Here is a 10,399-nt window from a genome sequence, read left to right as displayed (position 1 = left end):
CTAATTTAGTTTTCAGTACAATCGCCTGTGACAACTGTATGGCCATGAGAATCTTTATTTCGTTGTTATTTGTCCGGAACCGGTCTTAATATCTCCTCCTTCGTTTTTTTACTAAACTGAGTTTTATGTGTGATTTTCTGCTGGGCATCGTTTGTCTGTACAGTTATGTTCTGTCATTCCTCTTCATCAAAAAATTGAAATATTTCGCTCGGTTTTGTTTTCCCTAATGTCTCTCCCACTACATCACGATGGAATTTTGGATCTAAGCAGGATTTTCTTTAGGCCACTTTTGGTCAAGGTTGATGAATGTACACTGGTTGGACTATTATCAGTATTATCGTCACAGCTGTCCCTGTCATGGTTCCTACTTGAAATGGACCGAACACGTGTTATGTCTTCCGCGACTGCTAAACAATCGCATCGGCTTGGCTCGAACCCTGTATATTCGAGCCTGCAGTACTTGTTCCAGGTAAATTCCAGTCACCTGGGAATTATACTTCGGCAAACCTTACTTCATAAAGATCACTATCTTCCCCACAAAATTTCAACAATTTCGTTTATCTTGACCCGTAAATGGCATTCCTCTGAAGGTGGGAACCGGAGATTCCTTTAAAATATTTTAGCGGAAAAGAATTAAATAGAACGCTGGTCTCTGTAGTTTGGAAGAACATCATCAAATACGTCTGTATTATGGAACACACGCGTGCGATAATAGATGTTGTGTAACTCGCAGTAAACCCACACGCCAGTCGTCAAGAAAGAACCCAGGAACTCAATGTCACAGTTCTTAAGTGTGATGCGAGAGGTCTATTGCGCATCATGATCTACAGAAATACCTCCTACAACAACATTATTTCATCCAAGCTCCACCGCGTGGTTATTGGGCTTTAGGTCGTTCTTGCCCGGACGTATGTGGCGTTCTTTAAGATGCAAATCGTTGATCACACATTGGAATTGTGAGAGCATGGTTGAAAAATTCCCATCACAGGGCAGACTCATCCAGAATACGCTGCTGAAAAAAGAAATAAACCTCTGCATGCAAGTATTTTTGAAGATAATTATAATCTCCGAGCAAGAGACTTGTAGCCACGGATCTCGACGCATCGCCAAATCAACGGGTTAAGTTACATGATACTCTGAACAATTTATAGCATTACTGAGCACGCGTTTGCCTTCAAACCCATAGTCGTTCGCATGTGAGCTGTTACAGTGACATTCTGGCTGTAGGGTTTGTCACAGACATAGCATTACTGAGCACGCGTTTGCCTTCAAACCCATATTCGTTCGCATGTGAGCTGTTACAGTGACATTCTGGCTGTAGGGATTGTCACAGACATTAGGATGGTATGGCCCTTGCCCGTATGAGTTCGCATGTGAATCGTTAGATCGACAGTCTGCCTGAAGGATTTGCGCAGATATTGCAGCAGGGTGGCTTTTCACCTGTGTGAATCCAAATATGCTCTGTATGACTGTCTTTCTGGCTGCAGGATTTGCCGGAAACATTGCAGCAGTATGGCTTCTTGCATGCATAATTGCACTAGAGATATGCTAGGTTGGCTTTAAAGATGCAGAATTTGCCACAGACATTGAAGCAGTGCTGTTTCTCGCCTGTGAGAGTTCGCATGAGGTCTGTTAAACTCCTTTATGCCTGAAGGAGTTGCCACAGATATTGCAACAGAATGGCTTCTCGTCTCAAAGCGTTCGAATATGAAATGTTAGATCGCCTTTCTGCTGAAGGATTTGCCGTAAATATTGCTTCAGAGTGGCTTCTCGCCGGTTTGAGACCACATGAGTACTATTAGATTGAGTTTGACGCTGAAGGATTTGTCACGGACATTGCATCTGTGAGGATTCTCGTCAGTGTGAGTTCGCATGTGTTTCGAGAGTGCATTTCTATCGGTGAAAACTTGAATACAGAAACTGCAACAGTGTGGCTTCTCACCTTAAAGTAATCTGTTCGACTGCCTTCCTGTCTAAGGAATTTGCCACAGGCATTGCAGCATTAGGAACTCTTGCCTGCGTGACTCCGCACGTGAGCTGCTAGATACGCTTTAATGCTGACGTATTTCCTCTTCTGTGTGAACTGGTGAACTGTACGACTGCCTTTCTGACTGAAGGATTTACCATAAAAATTGCATTAGTATGAGTCCGCACGTTCACTGCTAGGACGCTTTAATGCTGAAAGATTTGACGCAGACACTCTACAAGTGTGGCTTCTCGTCCGTGTGAGTCCGCACGTGAGCTGCTAAGGACGGTTTAATGCTGAATGATTTTCCACAGACATTGCAGCAGTGTAGCTTCTCGCCTGCGTGAGTCCGTACGTGGGCTGTCAGGTTGCTTTTCTCGCTGAAGGACTTGCTACAGACATTGCAACAGTATGGCTTCTCTCGTTTGTGAGTCCGCCTGTGGGCTGTTAGACTGCTTTTCAGTATGAAGGACTTGCTACAGACATTGCAGCAGTATGGCTTCTCGCCTGTGTGAGTACGCATATGGTCACTTAGACTGCTTTTCTTGCTGAAGGACTTGCTGCAGATATTACAACAGAGTAGCTTCTCTCTTGTGTGAGTGCGCATGTGTGCTGTCAGGTTGCTTTTCTCGCTGAAGGACTTGCTACAGACATTGCAACAGTATGGCTTCTCTCGTTTGTGAGTCCGCCTGTGGGCTGTTAGACTGCTTTTCAGGCTGAAGGACTTGCTACAGACATTGCAACAGTATGGCTTCTCGCCTGTGTGAGTACGCATATGGTCTGTTAGACTGCTTTTCTTGCTGAAGGACTTGCTACAGATATTACAACAGTTTGGCTTCTCGCCTGTGTGAGTCCGCATGTGGGATGTTAGACTGCTTTTCTTGCTGAAGGAATTGCTGCAGATATTACAACAGAGTAGCTTCTCTCTTGTGTGAGTCCGCATGTGGGCTGTCAGGTTGCTTTTCTCGCTGAAGGACTTGCTACAGACATTGCAACAGTATGGCTTCTCTCGTTTGTGAGTCCGCCTGTGGGCTGTTAGACTGCTTTTCACGCTGAAGGACTTGCTACAGACATTGCAGCAGTATGGCTTCTCGCCTGTGTGAGTACGCATATGGTCTGTTAGACTGCTTTTCTTGCTGAAGGACTTGCTGCAGATATTACAACAGAGTAGCTTCTCTCTTGTGTGAGTCCGCATGTGGGCTGTCAGGTTGCTTTTCTCGCTGAAAGACTTGCTACAGACATTGCACCAGTATGGCTTCTCTCGTTTGTGAGTCCGCCTGTGGGCTGTTAGACTGCTTTTCAGGCTGAAGGACTTGCTACAGACATTGCAACAGTATGGCTTCTCGCCTGTGTGAGTACGCATATGGTCTGTTAGACTGCTTTTCTTGCTGAAGGACTTGCTACAGACATTACATCAGTTTGGCTTCTCGCCTGTGTGAGTCCGCATGTGGGATGTTAGACTGCTTTTCTTGCTGAAGGACTTGCTACAGACATTGCAACAGAATGTCTTCTCGCCTGTGCAAGTCCACATCTGGGCTGTTAGATTCACTTTCTGGCTCAAGGACTTTCCACAGACATTGCAACTGTGTGGCTTCTGGCTGAAGGATATGCCACGAGGACTGCTCGTGAAACAAGGTGCTCCACCATCCGGAGGTTGATGATCTGCGTAGCTCACCTCGGGTCTCGATCTACAGTGAAAAAATTAAAACGATGTTGCCAATAGATCAACAGTCAACTCCACTACAAGTCTTACACTGGCGAAATGCTCCTACTGAAGATTCCACTGACAGAGAGCTTGTTACTCATGAACATCCCATTCCTGGGGTTTAACGTCCTATGAGGTCAAATTCAGAGTGTAGTCGTAAATTCGAAAAGGTCTCACTTTTTACGAGAATGTATTGAGTCTTTTGTCTCGAATCAAGATATCACGCGCAAGAAACATCTGACGATTTAGGAACGTGTAATTTCATAGACAATTCCATTGACAGAATGCATGAGAATAAGTGGTACAGCCTGAAAGGAGAAACACAAACTCTGTAATCCGCCAAACATTTACCTATTGAAATTCGTATGTCTGTTCTCGAACACGAAGGACAGAGTATGCTTTGGGGATTTCATCTTGTTCAAAAAGTACTCTGCGGTTTGTGGCAGGCGAGTAATAATTTTTGTAAAAAAGCCCTTGACCTTGAGGTTGTTCGAGAGAGAATCTCAATGTTGGAGATATTAATAAAGATGGGAACATGGTTTTCCGACTGTCAGCAAGATCTACTGAACAATGGGAAATCATTTATAAATATTAATTACAGTCGCACAAACATACGCATTGTATTTGTACATTGTTACCATATCATTGCCGCATTCTACTACGTCAGAGTGTGCAGTTAACTCTAAACACATAGCTTGGATGTGCAACCAAACACAGTCGACATACATATAGACGGACGGTAGTAAGAACAAGGAAGTTCATACTTACTACCATGTACTACATCATTCTACGTCTTAGTTACTGTCTTTAACAGCAGCACGGAAACCACTAATCCAGATAAAATCCTCGAAAAGCTGAAAGATAACGTGCAGATCACAGCTTTCAGTTTCACCTCCAGATACTGCTGTGTTAGATATTATGATGGCGACAAGGAATATGGCTTTGGTAGCAGCGTTTTATAACAATTTTCTGATATAATGAAATATTTGAACCCAAATGCTGGCTGTCACGCCCTTGAGAAGAGTTCCTCTAACACTACAGATAAAAGGAGCACAAAAATCAAGGCTTGAGCTAAAATTAAAGATTACAGGACATTGAACTGCACCGCAGTGGATATTCCTACTTTGTAAAGGAAGGAAAGAGATTCCTTTTATTTCAAAAACTTCAAGGACAAAGTGATTATTTTTAGTGGAATGATAACATCGTTGGGCAGCATCCTAGTTTGTGCATGTCTCCCCACCGCAGAGTAGTTCGAGATATTCTAGGAAAGAAGAGCCAGAAATACAAATTTCTTGGTTGTTGTTTGAGTCATCAGTCCATGGACTGGTTTGATGCAGCCCTGCATGCTACCCTATCCTGTGCTAACCTTTTCATTTCTACATAGCTATTGCATCCTACATCTGCTCTAATCTGTTTGTCATATTCATACCTTGGTCTACCCCTACCGTTCTTGCCACCTACACTTCCTTCAAAAACCAACTGAACAAGTCCTGGGTGTCTTAAGATGTGTCCTATCATTCTATCTCTTCTTCTCGTCAAATTTAGCCAAATCGATCTCCTCTCACCAATTCGATTTAGTATCTCTTCATTCGTGATTCGATCTATCCATCTCACCTTCAGCATTCTTCTGTAACACCACATTTCAAAAGCTTCTATTCTCTTTCTTTCTGAGCTAGTTATCGTCCATGTTTCACTTCCATACAATGCCACGCTCCACACAAAAGTCTTCAAAAACATCTTTCTAATTCCGATATCAATGTTTGAAGTGGGCAAATTTCTTTTCTTAAGAAAGCTCTTCCTTGCATGTGCTAGTCTGCATTTTATGTCCTCCTTACTTCTGCCATCGTTGGTTATTTTACTACCCAAGTAACAATATTCATCTACTTCCTTTAAGACTTCGTTTCCTAATCTAATATTCCCTACATCACCTGCCTTCGTTCGACTGCACTCCATTACTTTTGTTTTGGACTTATTTATTTTCATCTTGTACTCCTTACCTAAGACTTCATCCATACCATTCAGCAACTTCTCGAGATCTTCTGCAGTCTCAGATAAAATAACAATATCATCGGCAAATCTCAAGGTTTTGATTTCCTCTCCTTGGACTGTGATTCCCTTTCCAAATTTCTCTTTGATTTCCTTTACTGCCTGTTCTATGTAAACATTGAAAAGGAGAGGGGACAAACTGCAGCCTTGCCTCACTCCTTTCTGGATTGCTGCTTCTTTTTCAAAGCCCTCGATTCTTACCACTGCAGACTGATTTTTATACAGGTTGTAGATAATTCTTCGTTCTCGGTATCTGATCCCTATCATCTTCAGAATCATAAATAGCCTGGTCCAATCAACATTATCGAATGCCTTTTCTAGATCTACGAATGCCATGTACGTGGGCTTGTCCTTCTTGATTCGATCTTCTAAGATCAGATGTAAAGTCAGGATTGCTTCACGTGTTCCTACATTTCTTCTGAAGCCAAATTGATCTTCTCCCAACTCAGCTTCAACTTGTTTTTCCATTCTTCTCTAAATAATACGTGTTAAAATTTTGCAGGCATGATATACTAAACTAATAGTGCGGTAGTTTTCACACCTGTCAGCACCGGCTTTCTTGGGAATAGGTATAACAACATTCTGCTGAAAATCGGATGGGACTTCTCCTGTCTCATACATCTTGCACACTAAATGAAATAACCTTACCATGCTGGTTTCTCCTAAGGCAGTCAGTAATTCAGCGGGAATATCATCAATTCCAGGTACCTTGTTCCTATTTAGGTCACTCACAGCTCTGTCAAACTCTGACCTCAAAATTGGGTCTCCCATTTCATCAGCATCAACAGCCTCTTCATGTTCCAAAACGAAATTATCTACATCGTTACCTTGATACAACTGTTGGATATGCTCCTGCCATCTTTCTGCTTTTTCATCTTTCCCTAGAAGTGGCTTTCCATCTGAGCTCTTAATATTCATACACCTAGATTTCCTTTCTCCAAAGGTTTCCTTGATTTTCCTGTATGCAGCATCTACCTTTCCCAGGACCATAGAGCCTTCGACATCCTTGCACTTCTCCTTCAGCCATTCTTCCTTAGCTACCTTGCACTTTCTATCCACTTCATTCTTTAATCGCCTGTATTCTTTTCTGCCCTCTTCATTTCTAGCATTCTTGTATTTTCGTCGTTCATCAATCAGGTCTAGTATCTCCTGAGTTATCCACTGATTCTTAATTGATCTTTTCTTCCTTCCTAACATTTCTTCAGCAGCCCTACTGACTTCATTTTTCATGACTCTCCACTCTTCCTCTACTGTGTTTCCTTCAGCCTTTTCATTTAGTCCTTGTGCAACATGTTCCTTGAAACAATCCATCACACTCTCTTCTTTCAACTTGTCTAGATCCCATCTTTTTGCATACTTTCCTTTCTTCAATTTCTTCAATTTCAGATGGCATTTCATGACCAACAAGTTGTGGTCAGAGTCCACGTCTGCTCCTGGGAAAGTTCTGCAATCCAACACCTGGTTTCTGAATCTCTGCCTAATCATAATGAAGTCTATTTGATACCTTCCAGTGTCTCCAGGTCTCGTCCACGTATACAGCCGTCGTTTGTGGTGTTTGAACCAAGTATTGGCGAGGACTAAATTATGGTCAGTGCAGAATTCAACCAGCCGACTTCCTCTTTCGTTCCTTTGTCCCAATCCAAATTCTCCTACTGTGCTACCTTCTCTTCCTTGTCCTACCACTGCGTTCCAGTCTCCCATCACAATTAGATTCTCGTCACCTTTGACATATTGTATTAAATCTTCTATCTCCTCATATATTCTTTCAATTTCTTCATCATCCGCTGAACTAGTAGGCATATAGACCTGCACTATTGTGGTGGGCATTGGTTTGGTGTCTATCTTGGCGACAATAATTCTTTCACTATGCTGGTCGTAGTAGCTTATCCGCTGCCCTATTTTCTTATTCATTATTAAACCAACTTCTGCATTACCCCTGTTTGCTTTCGTGTTGATAATTCGGTAGTCGCCTGACCAAAAATCCTGTTCTTCCTGGCAACGTACTTCACTTATACCAACTACATCTAACTTTAGCCTATCCATCTCCCTTTTCAGATTCTCTAACCTACCACAACGATTCAAACTTCTAACATTCCACGCTCCGACTCGCAGAATGTCAGTATCCATCTTCCTGATGATCGCCCCCTCTCGTGTAGTCCCCACCCGGAGATCTGAATGGGGGACTAGTTTACCTCCGGAATATTTTACCCGGGAGGAAGCCATCATCAGTACATCATTCATACAGAGAGAGCTGCATGTCCTCGGGAGGTGGTTACGGCTGTAGTTTCCCGTTGCTTTCAGCCGTGTAGCAGTATCAACACAGCTAAGCCATGTTGAGTATTATTACAAGGCCGTATCAGTCAATGATCTAGACTGCCGCCCTTGCAACTACCGAAAGGTTGCTACCCCCCTTTCGATGAACCATTCGTTAGTCTGGTCTCTCAACAGATACCCATCTGATATGGTTGCACCTGCGGCTCGGCTATCTGCATCATTGGGACACGCAAGCCTCCCCACCGCGGCAAGGTCACATGGTTCTTGGTTAAGGGTGAGATTCCCATAAGCAGGCACGTAGGAAAAGGCGATCACGCAGGCCAAAATACATCGTAAGATGAAGTGATATTTCCCAATTCACATGGGCCGGTGGAAAGCATGACTTCCTCACAAGTAAAGTAGTAGGAGGCTCGACCACGTGGACAAATGAAACGGGGTCATTGATTCCAGATACGACAGACTAGACCACTTGAACACCACACAAAATATTAATATTGCCACCACAAGGCAACAGCGGGCAGAGAATACGACAGTGGTTTGAATGTCATACATATTGTTGCATATCATACCAAGCAAAAGGTACAATATTCTGTGGCAATTCTTCTTTACGTGATTATGTGATTTTTGTGACAAGTGAATTATCAGGTTCTCAATTAGTTTTTCATTCTGTATTGATGAATATACTCCAAGAACTATACTGAAATTCAAGTCACGAGCTTAGGAAAAGTATCCTTCCGCATGTGAGCAGGTCCCCTGTTCCCCCTTCCCGTCTCGTCACCGTTCTCCATCTCCGCCACAACCAGGTTATCATTAACGCCGTGCGTCCATCTGACAAGTATAGTACTTCATTCTGAAATAGTGAAGCATCAAACGAAATCACTTCCTTTCACACAGCTGTCCTTTGATTACGTCCCATACCTATTTATTCCTTTACTGACCATGTAAAATCTACAGATTACTGACGAATACCGAGGCAAGAGAAGCAAGGTTTATTTTTATTTCATAATGCAATTTGTGTAAGGCAATGGAGACTGTCCGTGTCAGTTTCTCACAGTGAGTGGGATTGCAAAATACAATGTTTGAAATATTGTAGTCTCGTCATTCGGAACCCATGATCCTCTCATGACAACATTTCTGCAGATAGAGGGCGATTACGAATATAAAGTACACATTATTATTATTATTATTATTATTATTATTATTATTATTATTATTATTATTATCATCGAATACGGCAAGGATCATATTCCCATACCGTGTTAAGGCCCTTCCTGTTTTATTTACGGCGAGTGCTCAGCGGACACATCGATCTTTCGCTGGAGACTTGGATTTTCCGTGGAGTTTAAATTCCAAGCGAGCGGCGTAAACACTGTACACAAAAACGCCGATCAGCTGCGCGGTCTTCTTCACGTCTTCCACATTCCACAGTGGATTCTAATCTCGTAGGCTACTGTAAACGTGTAAAACAATTTGGTTTAGATTTTCTACTTTATTTTTCTCCACTTTTGTTAGCTTTAAAGTATTTCACAGGGGACTCAAGCGTCACAGCATCACACACGCCTTGCTCACAGCTGGCAGCCATTATGAATACTGAACAGTGAACATGCTGTTGCAGCCAGTATTGCCAACAGTTTTCTTGGATCCATCTTCAACATCACACATATTATGCAAACTTATCAGCAGTGGAATGAACTCGAACAAAATTACTAAGTACACAGTGCAATACGATATCAATATCATATTAAATAATTATTATTTTGCTACATACACCACTGAGAACAATAACTATTCATAGCCATCTACGTATGAAACACAAGAGTTGGTAACGAACCCGAATAACATACAACCTGTAATATATTTTCCATATTTATGCAGGGCAAAAATTTTAATTCATCAAGTCAGTTCACCAGAATATCTAACCAAACTGAAGAAAGCTCCTGACTTCAGGAACAAGTAACAAATCTAGGGAACTATTTGGCGCTGCGGAAGCCTTTTCACCGACCAGAAGTCTGACTAACATCAAAGGGACCACTTTCGATACGGAACAGTTGGCAGAAGAGGTACTCTACCTTTATGGAAGTTGATGCAGAAAGTAGCGTAGCATTCCTCCTCCAGAGGAGCGGATGCAAAAGACGTCTGTTCTCCATCTGCGGAGCGGCGTAACTACCTGCTGTCATTAGCTCTAAAATGTTTCCTAACAAGCTGCCCGTAAAATAACACCATCACATCATTATGGCAAAGACTCATGGAATCGGAAACAAAGGTTAGGGCGTCCCCTGGAAGGGGCGCGCGTTGGCAGGGCCCAGTCAGCGTGAAAGGTATGCAAGGGTTACCATCGCACGGGCTGTGACGGCTAAACAAGCGAATTATCCCATCCTGTATCGCATCACTTTACTAAGTCTGGACGA

The sequence above is a fragment of the Anabrus simplex genome, chromosome 10 (genome assembly GCF_040414725.1).
Source record: "Anabrus simplex isolate iqAnaSimp1 chromosome 10, ASM4041472v1, whole genome shotgun sequence".
NCBI classification, from domain to species: Eukaryota; Metazoa; Arthropoda; class Insecta; order Orthoptera; family Tettigoniidae; genus Anabrus; species Anabrus simplex.
The sequence above is the reverse complement of the archived record's forward strand: the minus strand, read 5'-3'. Positions refer to the sequence as shown.